We start from the raw sequence: 15,034 nt of genomic DNA on the forward strand, positions 1-15,034 counted from the left end.
TTCCAGCTTGCTCTGAAAAACTCTGAAGGGCTAAGATGAACTTTACCATCTTTGCCTTTCATCCTCCTCCCTTTCTTCCCCAAGGGAGAGCAACCACACAATAGCTGATTAAAAGTGTGGCTTACTTTGGAGTAGTCCTTCAAGATATCTCCTGTAGCACCCACAGAATCTAAGGAATGAGCATAGGGCACTCGCATTCTTGGGCTTTGGCCATGTGGTCACCACTTCTATCTTGGATGGATCAATAGCTCCGCCATCCCTTGAGACTATGTGCCCAACATAGCTGACAGGTGTCTTGTAGAACTGGCATTTGTCCTGTGACAGCTTTAAACCTTCAGCTTTCAGGCAGTCTAACACCTTCAGTAGCTTTTCTAGCATGGACCTGAACACTACGAGATCATCCAAGTACACCAGTACCTCAAGCATGTTTATGTCTCTAGCAGTCTTCTCCTTGACAAGTTGGAAAGTAGCCAGTGCTCATGGGCATTCTTTCAACTGGAAGAATCCAGTGGACATATGAAAGCCATCTTCTCTTTATCAGCTTCACTCATGGGTATCTAATAATACCCACTCCTTAGGTCCCGAACACTGAATCCTTTTGCTTCAGGCCAGTGCATCCTCGATCTGTGGAACAGCATATTAGACTGTACGTTGGTTCAGTGTCCGATAGACAACACATATTCATACCTTCCCATTCTCCTTCCTCACCATGACTATGGGTGACACATATGGATTCCATGACTGAGTGATAATCCCAGGTTTCTTCAGTTTCGATAGATGCTACTGAACAACCTCCACTACTGCTGGCTCTGATCGTTGAGCCCTTTCTCTGGGGTGTCTTCTGTCACTTGGACGATGTGGCGAGTATTATTGGAGCAACCCACATCAGGCTCATCAGTAGAAAAGACATCTTCAAACTTTGACAACTTCTCTGTCGACTCCTTTGCCAACTCTCAGGTACGGTGGAGTCACTGAAGTTGAATGACTTGGCTGTCAACTTTCCCAACTCAGGAGATTGTCTCGCTGCTTGTTTTTTCACAGGAAAATTAGAAATTATAGTCACTGGGAAAAGGTGTGCCTTTGGCATCCACCACCTGAGAGTGACCTCTCTCTCTATGGTGTTCCTGACAGTCACTGTTATAACCATATAACAATTACAGTATGGAAACGGGCCATCTCAGCCCTTCTAGTCCATGCCAAATGCTTAGTCTCACCTAGTCCCACCTACCTGCACTCAACCAATAACCCTCCATTCATTTCCTGTCCATATACCTTTCCAATTCTTTTTTTAAGTGACAAAATCGAACCTGCCTCTACTGTTATCCTGCTTATATGTGCAGCCAAAAGCTTCTGCAGTTCAGGCCTTACCATCTCCCCAGCAGGTAAGTATACCTCTTCTTCGTGGTCTTCTGGAGCATCCACCAGGAAGGCCTCAGCATCAGGCATTCCAGTAAATTTGGTGTCACACAGTTCCTCATTTGTACTCATCATCCAGCCTAGGATGGGCTTACACTTTCTCAGAAACTGCTCTGAACACCAGGACAATGGACAAGGTTTTCATAAAACTTTCTCCAATTCTCTCTTTTCAGGTTCCCAATAGTCTTCCCACAAGAATCGAAGCTTCACCCTTCTCAGCCAGGTTTGGACAGACCAACACCAACGCATCAAAGGCCTCAGCTGCTCCAACATCTGCTTCTAAAAACACCAGATTCAACTACAAGTACCTATCATAGGGGTAGTCATCAGTACTAAGACTGCAAATCTCTAGGGCACTGAGTGGTGTCAATGGTAAATGTGTCAAATACCAGTTGTAGAAGGATCTATACAGCAGAGTAACCTGAGAACCTGTGTCAAGTATGGTTCTAGCACAAATACCGTCAATCTGTATTGAAACACTGGAGCATGGCCCCACTGCGACTTCAGGAATAGGGTTTTTCACTTTGGTGCATTACTTGATATGTTGATTGGAATGTGTTCCATCTGAGGAGCCAGGGTATTTCCCTATTCGGTCTCTTAGAAGTTTTCCAACTTCCTCTTCTGCTTAAGTAACCATTGGTTCACTTTCCAAATGTTTTCCTGTACTTCACACTCCCACTTGAAAAGTCTGTCCTCACCACAGTTGTAACAGAAAATATCGGTCACTCCCCTGATCAAGGGATACCGCTCAGTAGAAGTCCTCTGCTTAGTACGTCCCACCAGTGGGTCCAGTTCCCTATCAGCCTTGTCATGCTTGGTGGCAGCATCAGCTGATATCAACTGAGATAACTTGGCTCTCAGATCATTCATGACATCCCATAAAACCTCTGCCTGTGTGGCATCAGGGGTCACTGCAGCAACAGACGCTGCTACTGAGGATGTTGCCCTGCTGATGGAGGCCTCCTGCTCCTTTATTGTGTTTTCCTCCTCTCTGATTTCTCTCATCAGCTCAGCAAACAAAAGGGGGACTCATCCTATGAGACATTCAAAGTCTTAAAGCAATCGTGTCATGTGTCTGTGTACCATTCACCACTTGATACATCCTTAATTGATTTACCTCAGTCGGTTGAATGAACCTTTTACTGCACAAGCAATGCTGCAGTCTCTCTACCCGGAAGACACTGGCAGACAGTTTCTTCCCATTCTCCTGAAATATATGCCTGACCCTCATCATGAGCTCCGTTGGGCTGTCTGTTGTGCCAACTAATGCTCTCACATAGCAGCAAAAGTGGCAAACGGATTCTCTGTCTTTGAGGACCTCACCTCTTCAGCAGCCAGATCTTTTAGACTCTATATCAGCCACTGTCTTTTCATATTATCTGAATACAGCCACTCATCCAGCAACTGAGATGTCTGCTCCCCCAAGTCTCATATTCCTCCTCCCCCTTGGGGGTGGGCTTCACTCTTGAGAACATTTTCAGCCTACGATAACTTTGACTCTCCACCGGTGCACTTTGCTTTTTTATCCACCAGGGATGTAAGTGCCAATGCTGACTCAGAATTTTCACCACCTGTTGAAGGACTCACTAGACCTTTCACATCAGACAACTCCTTCCCATCACTTCGCAGAAACAAGAGCAACTTGTCTTTAAAGTCTCTGCCCTCTGCTACAAGATGCTTGTATTCCAATTCTACACCCATAGCTACACTCTCCTCTTCTATAAAAGTTCATATCCCCACCTCTCCAGGTGTCCCAATCATACCAGGCAGATCCACTCCTGTCATGTCATTGCTCGTCTGAACTTAAACGGCATCTTTCCCACCGTTCCATGAGTGTAACTCTTCCTAATCCTGGAACTGAACTTAAACTTCTTATCAGCAACTCATCTGGGCTGCAGGTATCTAACCCTCAGAGCACAAGCATTAGTTATGGCTAACTCTTTGAATCAGATTCCCTGTGGCATCACATATCTCAATAATTTTCCTGGACACTTGTTTAAACACAAGCTTAAACACACAAACCACTTAATCAATTCTTACAGCAACTACACCATATTCATCAAATCAAATCCCAGATGAGCCCCCACAATGAAACACTTTTAACCAGGCTTCTCTAACAACCCAGCTCAGCTTATTAGCAGGTCACTAACAGCCTCTGAACTCAGCAGTGAGAAAACCACCTTTTTCAAACTCCATACGTCTAGGGTCAGTAGGACTTAGGTCCCACCAAATCAGGAAATTGGGATGTTTTGACCATCTAAACGCCAATCTGAGTGAATACTGTGTTAATACTGCTCACATGCAATTATCCATCGGCAAGAAATAACAGATTGTACACTGCATACAATTATAAAGAAGGTGTATTTCTGAATGTCACCATAATTGAACAGTCGGGCCCATTGTAATTAAACCAGTCAAATGTGTACAAGCTTAGAGCTCCTATCTTCCAAAATCTGGAAGAGTCCTTTTACTCCTGGCACCCACTGCTATTCATCATTCACTGGTAGAACTTCTCATCTTGGGCCCCATAGAATAGTGCATTCCAGTTGGATCAAATCCTATGTCCAGTTCTCTCGATCTCCTTCTCTCTCCATCTCCCACTCAAAAAGACCTCAAACCCACCTGTGTCCATCACTAAACCTCTCTGCCCAGCTTTCTGTAGAACCTTCTCCCAATTACACCATCCAGATAATTTGACCCAAAATTCCTGAGTTGAACATCTCAACCCCTTTAACTGAACCCCAAACAATGGGCAGAACACACTACTTCTACAGAAAACTATTAAATGAAATTCCCTACAGCATTAGGAGTCAAATCTTAACCAGGGAATTACACTTTTAAATGTTTCGTCACCATAAAAAGAGGTATTATTAGTGCTCTGTTAATTGTGGTATGTCCTCTGAATGCTTCACCTTTATATACTTATCAAACAGCTGATTGGTCATAATTACAGAAACTCAACTAGGCACCCAACTGCACACAAGGAAATCTCTATCAAAACTTTGTTCCAAAGAGCAGAGACACAGTGCAGCAGGATCGAACTAAAGATAAAGAAGATATTGGTGATGGGATCTGTTAGTCTCACAAGACCATGGATCTGCGCCTGGAAAGTCTTGCTTCAGTCCTGTCCAGGGCGCAGGCCTGGGCAAGGTTGTATGGAGACCGGCAGTTGCCCAAGCAGCAAGTCTCCCCTCTCCACGACACCGATGTTGTCCAAGGGAAAGGCAAAGGCTGATACAGCTTGGCATCAGTGTTGTCACAGGAGTTGCCAGTGCGAGGGTGAAGGCATCGTCGGACTGCCTTAGAGACTCCAGCTCTGGATTTGTCCTCAGGGTTTACTCCCGAAGCCTTTCCCATAAATGGATATGGTTGCAAGGCAGCGAAGGTTTAAAATCAGTTTTCTCTCTCTTAGATGGACTGCCTTCCCAGGCTGAAGAACTCCATCTACTCGAAGCACTGGTTTTAAGGCACCAGGACCCACCTTTGCTCCTTCTCCTGTCAGATGAAACAGTTCCGCCAGGCTTAGAGGCTAAGCCACATGAGAAGGTCAGGAATTGGACTTAGTTGTCAGAGGCCATTTGAGGTGCATGCCATGAGGAGCACTTTTAGGTAGTGGGAGCTTGTCCCCACTACCGCTCCTCAGCTTGACAATCTTGGAACCATCTCTTTAAAGTTATTTGCACGAAACCGATACCCCAGAACTTCACACGAAGATGCTTGCAAGCTCAAAATCCCACCTACTAAGAATCGACCAAATGGACTCTCCTTCCATACATTTGAAATATCTCAAAATGACTGCCCGACTGCTCTAGGAACATGAAATTTTGGTTGTGCAAAAGCCAACAGCAATGTTGAGGAGAGGACTGTGCAGACCAAAAGAATGGACCAAGCTATGGACAAGACCAATGTGGCTTACAAAATCCAATGCAGGAACTGCAGCAAATATTACATCAGCCAAACTGGGAGAAAATTATCCTCATGACCAACTCATCCTAGTCACTACCCATGAAGGTTGAGAGCTGCACAAATTTGATTGGGCATCAGTGAAAGTCATGATGCAAACAAACATGTGACATGCAAGAGAATTCTTAGAAGCATGGTTTTCCGGGAACAACTCTGCAAACAAATGTGTAGACCTGAATCCTATTTATGAGCTAATGCATGCAGAATTCCAGACCATGTTCAGTAAGTTTGCCACGCAACCAATCAGTGAGATTTCTTCCCTATAACACAATTGAGCTCCTGTAATGATGACCAATCAGCTGATTGTTAAGTATATAAAGGCCAAGCACTCAGAGGATACACTGCAATCAGCAGTGCACTGATTATGTCTTCTTGTATGGTGACAAAACCTTTATAAATAAATTGTCAAGATTGCCGAACAACTCAACCCAACCATTTTACTGTTTACTGCTCTTTATAGTAAATTTTATAATATTTACAGACTTTTTATTTCATTAATTTTGAAAGCATTCTCAATGTACAGATTTTGTTTACATATACATTTGCACAGTACTGTATATTCTTTCCTTAATTTGAAAGACTCAAGAAGTACTGTAGATGACACCACTACAGAAGCCTGTTGATTTTCATTTCACTGATTTTCAGCTGGTAGACTGAATTGTTAAATTATTATCCAGAGCACAAAGTTGAAATTATGATTTGAAGCTCTTTAGTTTTGTAGAGGTTTTCAGCATCACAACTGGGTTATGTTGTAGTCTCTCTCATTTATTATTATGACACAGGAGACCACTTGATGCATTGAGTTCATGCCAGCTCTCAGGATAGCAAAACCGTTTTTGCTCTTCTTACTTCCCTTAAGCCCTGAAATTTATTCTCTCATAGATGCCCATAAATCCCTTTGTTTCTTTTTATCATTAATCTAAATTAAGTCAGAATTTACAGTAGCCAATTAACCTACCTGCAATACTTCTGAATGTGAGGAGGATCTAGAGCACCTGGAGGAAACCCATGTGGTCACGGAGTGAACATACATACACTGCACAGACACTAGCTGAGATTAGGATCAAAGCAAGGTCCCTGGGGCAGTGAGACAGATGCATTAACTGCTGTGACATGCCACTGTGTCTCTCTATCTCAAATAAAACAATAATGAATGACTCATTAGCTAAACTAATCCTGGGGGTTTGTAAAGTCGTGAAATCACTTCGAGAGGGTGCACTAACGGAGACCGTTTCTTCCTTTCTTTCCAAAGTACTGAATTCTCCGTGGCATTCTTAAAACAAAGCAGAAGATGATTGTAAGCAAGTTAGAATCAATGGAAGTTTTAATTACCTCAGTGCATTCTTTTCTCCCAAATGATCTTTAGCAGCCTCGGTGTTCTTCTTTGGGACCATGACCAAGTGATCATTCTCATTTTTCTCAAATTATGACAACAGTGGGAATTTTAACTTTGTCCACCTGGTATAACATGATGAAACAATGCAGCATAGTTTGGCTCAGAGCTGCTGAAACCCTGCTATTTTAATAGTGAGCTCCTGCACCATTCACTTCAGTCTGTGTGAACACCTTCTAGTGGGAGCATGTGCAGTGTGTGCCTTGACCAGTTAAACAAGCAAATGCAGACTATCATTGTCAGGTGACGGGCAGCAGAAGCAAAGGTATGGGCAGTAACTTGAAATTGCTGGCACTTGGAGATGCATGTCCTTGTGTTCTTAACCTTCTTGGAGAATATTTGTGCAAGCACCCACAATCTCACATTTTGCTTAGACTAATATTAGAAGGATCCTGCTCCTGCTTCCTATCTTGCTCCTCCTCAAACTGTTAGCTTCTCTAAGTCCCTAACCTGGATTGTTTACTATCCATCACAAGGTGGTTGAGAATCTGCTATCCTCCACATAAGTGAAGCCCCACACCTTCCAAATTCTCGCTTCATCAGCTTACTAACCTGCATTCCCACCATTTCTGCACCCTGCTATCAGCAGAGATGCAAGAGACTGCATATGTTCAAATTTGGAGCCCAAAATAAATCCTTTAGGAACTTAACAGGCCAAGCAGGATATGTGGAGGGAAAAATTGAGACTTTGCGTTATAACTGAGAATGGAGAGTGAAGAATGAGGGAGGGTGAGACAGTAGCTGCTAGGTGATTCCGCTGACCAGAGAGCTTGAAGGACACGTTCGTACTGTTGGCTTGACTTTTAAATAAAATGATCTCCCATTTCATCTTACAGATGGAATATACCTCACTTTCCCAGCACTCCATAAATTGACTAAAATCATTGTGACCTTTGACTACCTGTTCATTTGAAGAGAATTATTACAACAATACTGAATTTTCCCAATACAGAATCTGTATGTGTTCATCTTACCTTGGGGGACACTGCAGCGTGATATGAGTAGGAATGCTGGCTGATTATTCCCTTCCTTAAGCTAAAAAACAATAGAGTCAATTAAAGTCTTCTTAATGGAACAACGCTCGAATTACTGCTGAAACCAGGTAAAACATAACACTATCTGTAATGGAATCTTACATTGGAGGCTGAATACCATGTTATGAATGCATGCACCATCTGATCTGTAGACAGACAGAATTCTATGGTTGTTAGTCAAACAGCTATTCCCTTTAATTCAGCATAGCTCTGCTTTCTTCAGAATGGTTCTGAACCTGTCAATGATCTTATTTAATATGTATTCATTTCTTATAAGTGGAGGTGGGGATCCATCATCCTTATTGCTGAGGAGTAACTTTCTCAATGATAAATTACTTTTGTTTGCAACCTTTTCCTTCATTTGCACATAGTCTTCCTATGATGCATCATGATGATGAAATACTCATCAATTTAAAAAAAATGATGAATTTGTTTATTATTGTCACATGTACTGAAGTACAGTGAAAACTTGTTTTTCAGACTGTTCCTATAGGTCTATTCATTTCAACAGTGCACTGAGGTATTACAAGGTAAAATAATTACAGAAAGTGGGGTAAAGTATTAGAGATAAAATGCAGTGCAGGTAGGCAATAAGCTACAATGTCGTGACAAGCTAGAGTGTGCGGTCAGGCATCTATCTTATTCATGATGTTGGTTGTTCACCCAACGCAGGCTTTCTCTTTGACAGGCCCGCCCTAGGCCTCACTGGTCTGGGTTGGGAGCAGGGTCAGTATATTGGCTGCTCCTACAGATCAGACACGTAAGCATATTTAAGAGAATACTATGACTAATTACTGTTATTATCATTATTATTAATTCTTAGGGACAGAAACTATATTTAAAAGAGTAGAGTCATTAAAACAGAAGTAATGAGTGGATCTGTAGAGAGAAGCTTGCAATGACTCTCCATGCTCCAGCAGTATTTTCCCACAGGACTAAGCCAATAATTTCACCCTCTGTGTCCCTTACTATTTTTGCAGAACTGTGTGGCTAGGCATATTTCAAATACCATCTATAAATTTGGTGATAATACAACCATTGTTGTTAGAATCTCAGGTGGTAACGAGAAGGCATACAGGAGCGAGATATGCCAACTAGTGGAGTGGTGTCTCAGCAACAACCTGGTACTCAACGTCACTAAGATGAAAGAGCTGGTTGTGGACTTCTGGAAAGGTAAGGCAAAGGAACACATAGAGGGATCAGAAGTGGAGAGAGAGAGCAGTTTCATGTTCCTGGGTCTCAAGGTCTCAGAAGGTCTAACCTGGTCCCAACATATCGATGTAGTTATAAAGAAAGCAAGACAGTGGCTACACTTCATTAGGAGCTTGAAGAGTATTTGGTATGTCAACAAATACACTCGAAAACTTCTATAGTTGTACCATGGAGAGCATTCTGAGAGGCTGCATCACTGTCTGGTATGCAGGGGCTACTGCACAGGACCGACAGAAGCTGCAGAGGGTTGAAAATGTTGTCAGCTTCATCTCAGGTACTAGCCTACAAAGCACATAGGACATCTTCAGGGAGTGGTGTCTCAGAAAGGCAGTGTCCATTATTAAGGATCTCCAGCACCCAGGGCATGCCCTTTTCTGACTGTTACCATCAGGTGGGAGGTACAGAAGCCTGAAGGCACACACTCAGCGAGTCAGAAACAGCTTCTTCCCCTCTGCCATCCAATTCCTAAATGGATATTAAATCCTTGGACACAACCTCACTTTTTTTTAATATACAGTAATTCTGTTCTTTTGTATTTTTTAAAAATCTATTCGATATACGTATACTGTAATTATTTTGCTTGTTTATTTATGTTTTTTTTTCTAGATTATGTATTGCATTGAACTGGTGCAAATTTCACTTCACATGCTGGTGATAATAAACCTGATTCTGATTCTGACTATAACAAAGAAACTCATGATTAGCTAATGTTTATACAAATTATAATTTTTATGATATGGTAATATTGGTAGCATGAAGAATTAATACCTTCAAATTATAATCATTCATTAACTAGCCAGAGATATACAGATGTATGTTTGTCTGATGATTTGATTTACAACTGAATTATTAAAACATCTTAAATATTATAAACGAGACAGGCTGAGAAACATATATGGAAAAGAGTAAACAGTCAATGTTTTGAGCTGAGACTTCTTCAGGACTGGAAAGGAAGGGCAGAAATCATAGTGACAAGGTGGGGGAAGCGGAGGAAGAGTACGAGTTGATAGGTGAAACTGGGAGAGGGGGAGGGTTGAAGTAAAGAGCTGGGAAGTTCATTGGTGAATCAGATAAAGGGCTGGAGGGTACTGAAGAAAGGTCTTGGCTTGAAACATGAACTGTTTACATTATTCCATAGATACTGTCTGGCCTGCTGAGTTCCTCCAGCATTTTGTGTGTGTTGCTTGGATTTCCAACATCACAGATTTTTTCATGTTTGTGGTTTAACCTTTAGCAACTCATTTCGAAAACAAACAATGACAGATTTTATTTTCTTGTGCACTAACTGTATTACTATCTTATTTGCCATCAAGTGGTATGGTAATATGTTTGTGGCATTTGCCAAATACTACTTTCTTTTTATAAGAAAATTGGGAATAAAAGAATTTTGTTTTTATATTTAGTTGAATCATAAATTCATACAGTCTAAGAACAGGCCACTTGGTTTACTATGTCAATACTGGACGGGGGCAAATACCCTCCAATACTTGGCCCATTGGTGCCTATGCCTCGGCTGCCTCTGTGCTTATCTTTGTTGTTGTTCAGTCATTAAGTCAAGTCTGACTCTTTTGACACCACAGGGTCCATAGGGTTTTCCTGGCAAAATACGGAAGTCTTTCTTCCACGCAGATACTGCTGCTGCCCAGGTTGGGACCCAGCTGTCTTTGAACTCAGAGCCATCTGCCTTGCAGTCCAATGCTGACGCCACTACACCACCAGCTGGCACTTGCTCATCTACACATGTCCTAAATGCTCTTGGCATTTCTGCTGTCTCCACTTCCTTAGCAATTGTACTCTAGGCACTTACAACCTTGCAGATGAAAATGTTCCCGTTACATCCCCTCTAAATTTTCTACCACATACCCAAAATCTATATCCTCTCTTTTTACTCACCTCTGATAAAGGGTTAAAGGTTCCTGATGTATACCCTATACATTCCCCTCATTATTTTATATTCCACCAGCTCATCCCTTTATCAGAATTCTCCAATTAATCTCCACTCAGGGAAAACAGATCTAGCTTCTTCAGTCTGTTCTCCTAACTGAGCCGCTCAATCCAAAACAATATCCTGGTGAATCCCTTTTGTACGTCTCCATTGGTATCACATCCTTCAGAGAATCACATCTTCTTTTCCTTAAAAAGAAAAACAAATAACAAGCTTAACCAATCTATATCGGCTAACTGAATCTCTGAAGTTGGCGCTTCGCTATCTGAGCCATGACTCTTCTTGTACTTCTTCTTTTTCTTCTTCTTTTCTGTTTTAAGCTTTTCTTCATGTATCTCAACTAGACTTTTTGGTATATTCTCACATGCATCCTGGTTAGAATCTGAAATTTCAGGTAAGCAGTTCCCACTATTCTCCTCAGCAATCTGCTTCCCTGCTTCTGTTTGGACTGTATCTTTCCTAATTCCTTCCACTTCCACTTGTAATGAAATACAAATCTTCTTTTCTTCATCTAATTCATTCATTAACTGTGTAATCTCTTTTTTATGCTGAGACTTCATCATTTCAATAAAACTTCTCAATTCCTTCACTTGTACACTCACCTCTTCTTTATACTGTGTCCATTGTGAGTGTTCTTGGTCTAGATGGTGATTAGACTGAATCTCATATTCTCTCAATGTCTCTTTTCAAATCTTTTTCTCTCAGTATCTCTTGCATTGAAGCAACCTCTTTCTGCCATTGCTTTTTCACATCATCAGTTGCCTCCTGTTTGGTCAGCTCAGAAACTGCAGCTACTGCTTTTATATTCTCCATGTCAGCATTTTCATAAACTGCATCTATATAAAATTCCTCACATTCATCTTCAGTCACTGCATTTACTTGTTTCATTTTGTTTCCTCTTTCTACTTCTACAACAGCGTGAAAAATTATTAATCTTACCACAGTTATAACAAATTTTGTCATATGCGAAACACAGATTTGGACTGTGTTCCTATGCACAGCGATCACATGATTTTTTTTTCAAACGCCGTCTTGCTCTCTGTCTGTTTTGTTGACGTATTATTATATTTCTTGATATATTTGTGCTTTTTTACAGTGTCTACTTTGCAGTTTTCAACTAAAAGCTCTTCAGCCTGTAACGTCACAGTCTCAGAAGCTTTGCAAAGTGCAAAATCTTGTTCAAAATTTAAATCTTGCTCAGGCAAATGCCTTCTTCTCACAGCATTATCTTGAATGCCACAAACTAGTCTATCTTTAATAAGAAGTTCTGTAAGCAATTCGAACTCACACATTCTACTATGCTTTCTTAACTCAGTAACATACTGATCAATTGTTTCAGTAGCCCTCTGCACACATGTGAAGAATTTGTATCGTTCATACATTAAATTACATTTAGGTATAAAAAATTCTTCAAATTTTTATCCATTATCGATCAAAATTGAAATTATCTCCATCTTCAAAGACAAAATTATTGTATACCCCTACTGCATCATTTCCAATTCATGGAGCAGGATTTCAGCTTTGGTTTTGTCCAATTTTTCTTCATAATTGATCACTGATAAGTGCAGTTCAAATTGTTGCTTGAATATCCTCCAATTCTCAGCTACGTCGCAGGTCAGCTGCAGTTTTTGTGGGGGTTGTAAATGTTATGAAACCAGTAACTGGTTTCACTTACCAGCAAAGATAGATATGTCAGTTGAAGTCCAATGGTACTATTTTCAAAAGTTTTATTCAATAAGGGCACAAACGTATGGTTAATACAAAACATTCAAATCGTCAAAACTCAATCTAAAACACCGGTGTAACCATAATCAATCAGAAATAGGCTCTTTCGTTGTCTAGGGTATATAATACTGAGTCCAATTGGAAATATAAAGAGTCACTCTGAAGTCTGCAGGCTTTCGGTTTCACGTGTTGGAGAGAGAGAGAGATAAAACGGAAAAACTTGCCGTTTACATCCGTGTAATCAGGGGAGCGATCTTCCCCGTTGTTAGTTAAAAGCGATCTTCCGTTGGTTCCAGCCACAAACCCCGCATTCGGAATTTAACGCACGTGGCTTATTTCAAAATGGCTTCCCGTTCCCACGGGAAGCGTTATCGTGCTTCTTGGTGTCTCCTTGGTGCGTCTGAGGGTCGTCCTCTTTCAGACCCTTCTTTATACTGCCTCACGGGATCTCAGGTGTCAATCAGGTTGCAGGTGATGCAGTCTCTCTCTCTCAACCAGCCCACTTTGCCCGAGGGCTTTACAATGTCCCTGCGAGTTGGCACGTCTGCAGTTCCCAGGTGTCTCCTGAGAACAATGCCACAGTCACCAGCTTTTGTCCCAGTGGAATGTGGCATCCAGCACGTCGCTGTCTTTCCATTTCCTGTGTCCATTCAGCCTGTCTCTCTCTCTCTCTTTTGGGTCATTGACCCCCCTTTTCTAGGGCTCTTGCAATTCTCACAAAGGAGGGGGCTGGTATCATAACACCTCCCTCTTAAAAAGGTTTTTACCAGCGGTTAAAACCCAGAGTGGTACAGTCTTACAGAAATTTTGAATCTAATACAATACAGAATCTTTTCTTTTCACTACAGAGTAATACAGTTATACATTCAAGGCAGCATCTAAACAGTTAACAAGTACAGTGCCCCTTAGTTAATATCTTAACATCTTAATATCTTAAAGTCTTGTAGCATCAGACTTCAATTCAAAAACCACCTATTTATTTATTGTTTTCAGCAACAAAACTGCGGAGGTGTGATCTTAGCTTAGGTGCATCTACAAAAGTTTATGCGAATACTAATCGTTTCGGTCGGTTTACTTCGCCGGCAGGTCTCCAAAGGTCTGTCTTTATTATTCACAGGCTTTGGCGCAACCCGTAAAACCTGCTTTGCTGTTAAAAAAAAATGGCATCCCCATTAACCGTCACCTCTTTTCTGGCGAGTTCCCCCGTTGGGACTTTGAGTAATTTGGCGTGGTGAACTCCCGCCCGCCTCGTTCATCGGGGCTATTTTTTCAACACCATGCCCCAAACTGTCAAGACCCTTCAGGCTATTTGTTTTTAATTCCAACTCCTCTTTCAGGTAGCATTTCGAATGCAACCTCTTCACACCCCACCCTGGCGTAACAATAGAGTGGGGGGCCCCGCTATTTCCCGACTCACTCTGTGAGCGATCTGCCAGGTTTAAAATTTCTTCCTTCGACTTGGGAACTACAGACTTTCCGTTTCCTTCAATAACAATCCTCATTCCCCCCTTAAATTCGGCATTAACCTTGGCCCCACTCTCGAATACAAACACCGTGGAACTCACACTTCCCACGGTTACCAAGGTTAACCCTTTTCCTACTGAACCAACCCTATCTGATCCACAAAGACGGCCGCCCCGTCCCCCTGAATCAAACACCTCAGACTTCCTCTGAGCTCTGTTACCAGGTTCAGCACCACGTGCGCCCCCATCTTGGACACACTCAAACGGGACATTGGCCCCTTCCAGGCTTTCAATACCCGTACCTTTTTCAAATTCTAACGTCCCCCGATCCTTCCAGCTACTCTCTAGGCAGCCCCCCGTTGGGGAAGGCGCAACCCTGCGAGCTGAAACAACCTCCTCGGCCATTTCAGCTGACTTCTCCACAGCAAGGATACCCTTCCTCTCTAAGACTGCCCTCATTTCACTCTCGGGACCATCGAGAACACCTTTAGAACTCTGAACTTCGTCAAACAATTCTGCCAAACCAGACAGATTAACCATGTCCAACTCTGGACATTTTAACAACTTTATCCGTTTCTCAACTTTAGTTCCTACCTCTAGGACCTTTCTCTTCACTAAGGGCAGGGCTATTTCCTCTCCCTTACCCCCTTTTACTTTACTGCTTTCTGTTTTACCACCCTCGGAACCCTCATGGTACAGGGTCGGTAAAAACATCTTGGCCAGATCACCGCTGGCTTCATTTAAACTGTCCTCTTTCTCAGCCGCTTTTTCCGACAGGCTGCGAGTGACCGCGCATGCGCGATAGCTTTGGGACTCTAGGGGCGGGGCCACCGCACTCGCCGGTCGGCGGGTCGGCATCATGGCTGCCCAAATCCTCCCTCCT

The sequence above is a fragment of the Hemitrygon akajei genome, chromosome 4, assembly GCF_048418815.1.
Source record: "Hemitrygon akajei chromosome 4, sHemAka1.3, whole genome shotgun sequence".
In the NCBI taxonomy this organism is placed as follows: Eukaryota; Metazoa; Chordata; class Chondrichthyes; order Myliobatiformes; family Dasyatidae; genus Hemitrygon; species Hemitrygon akajei.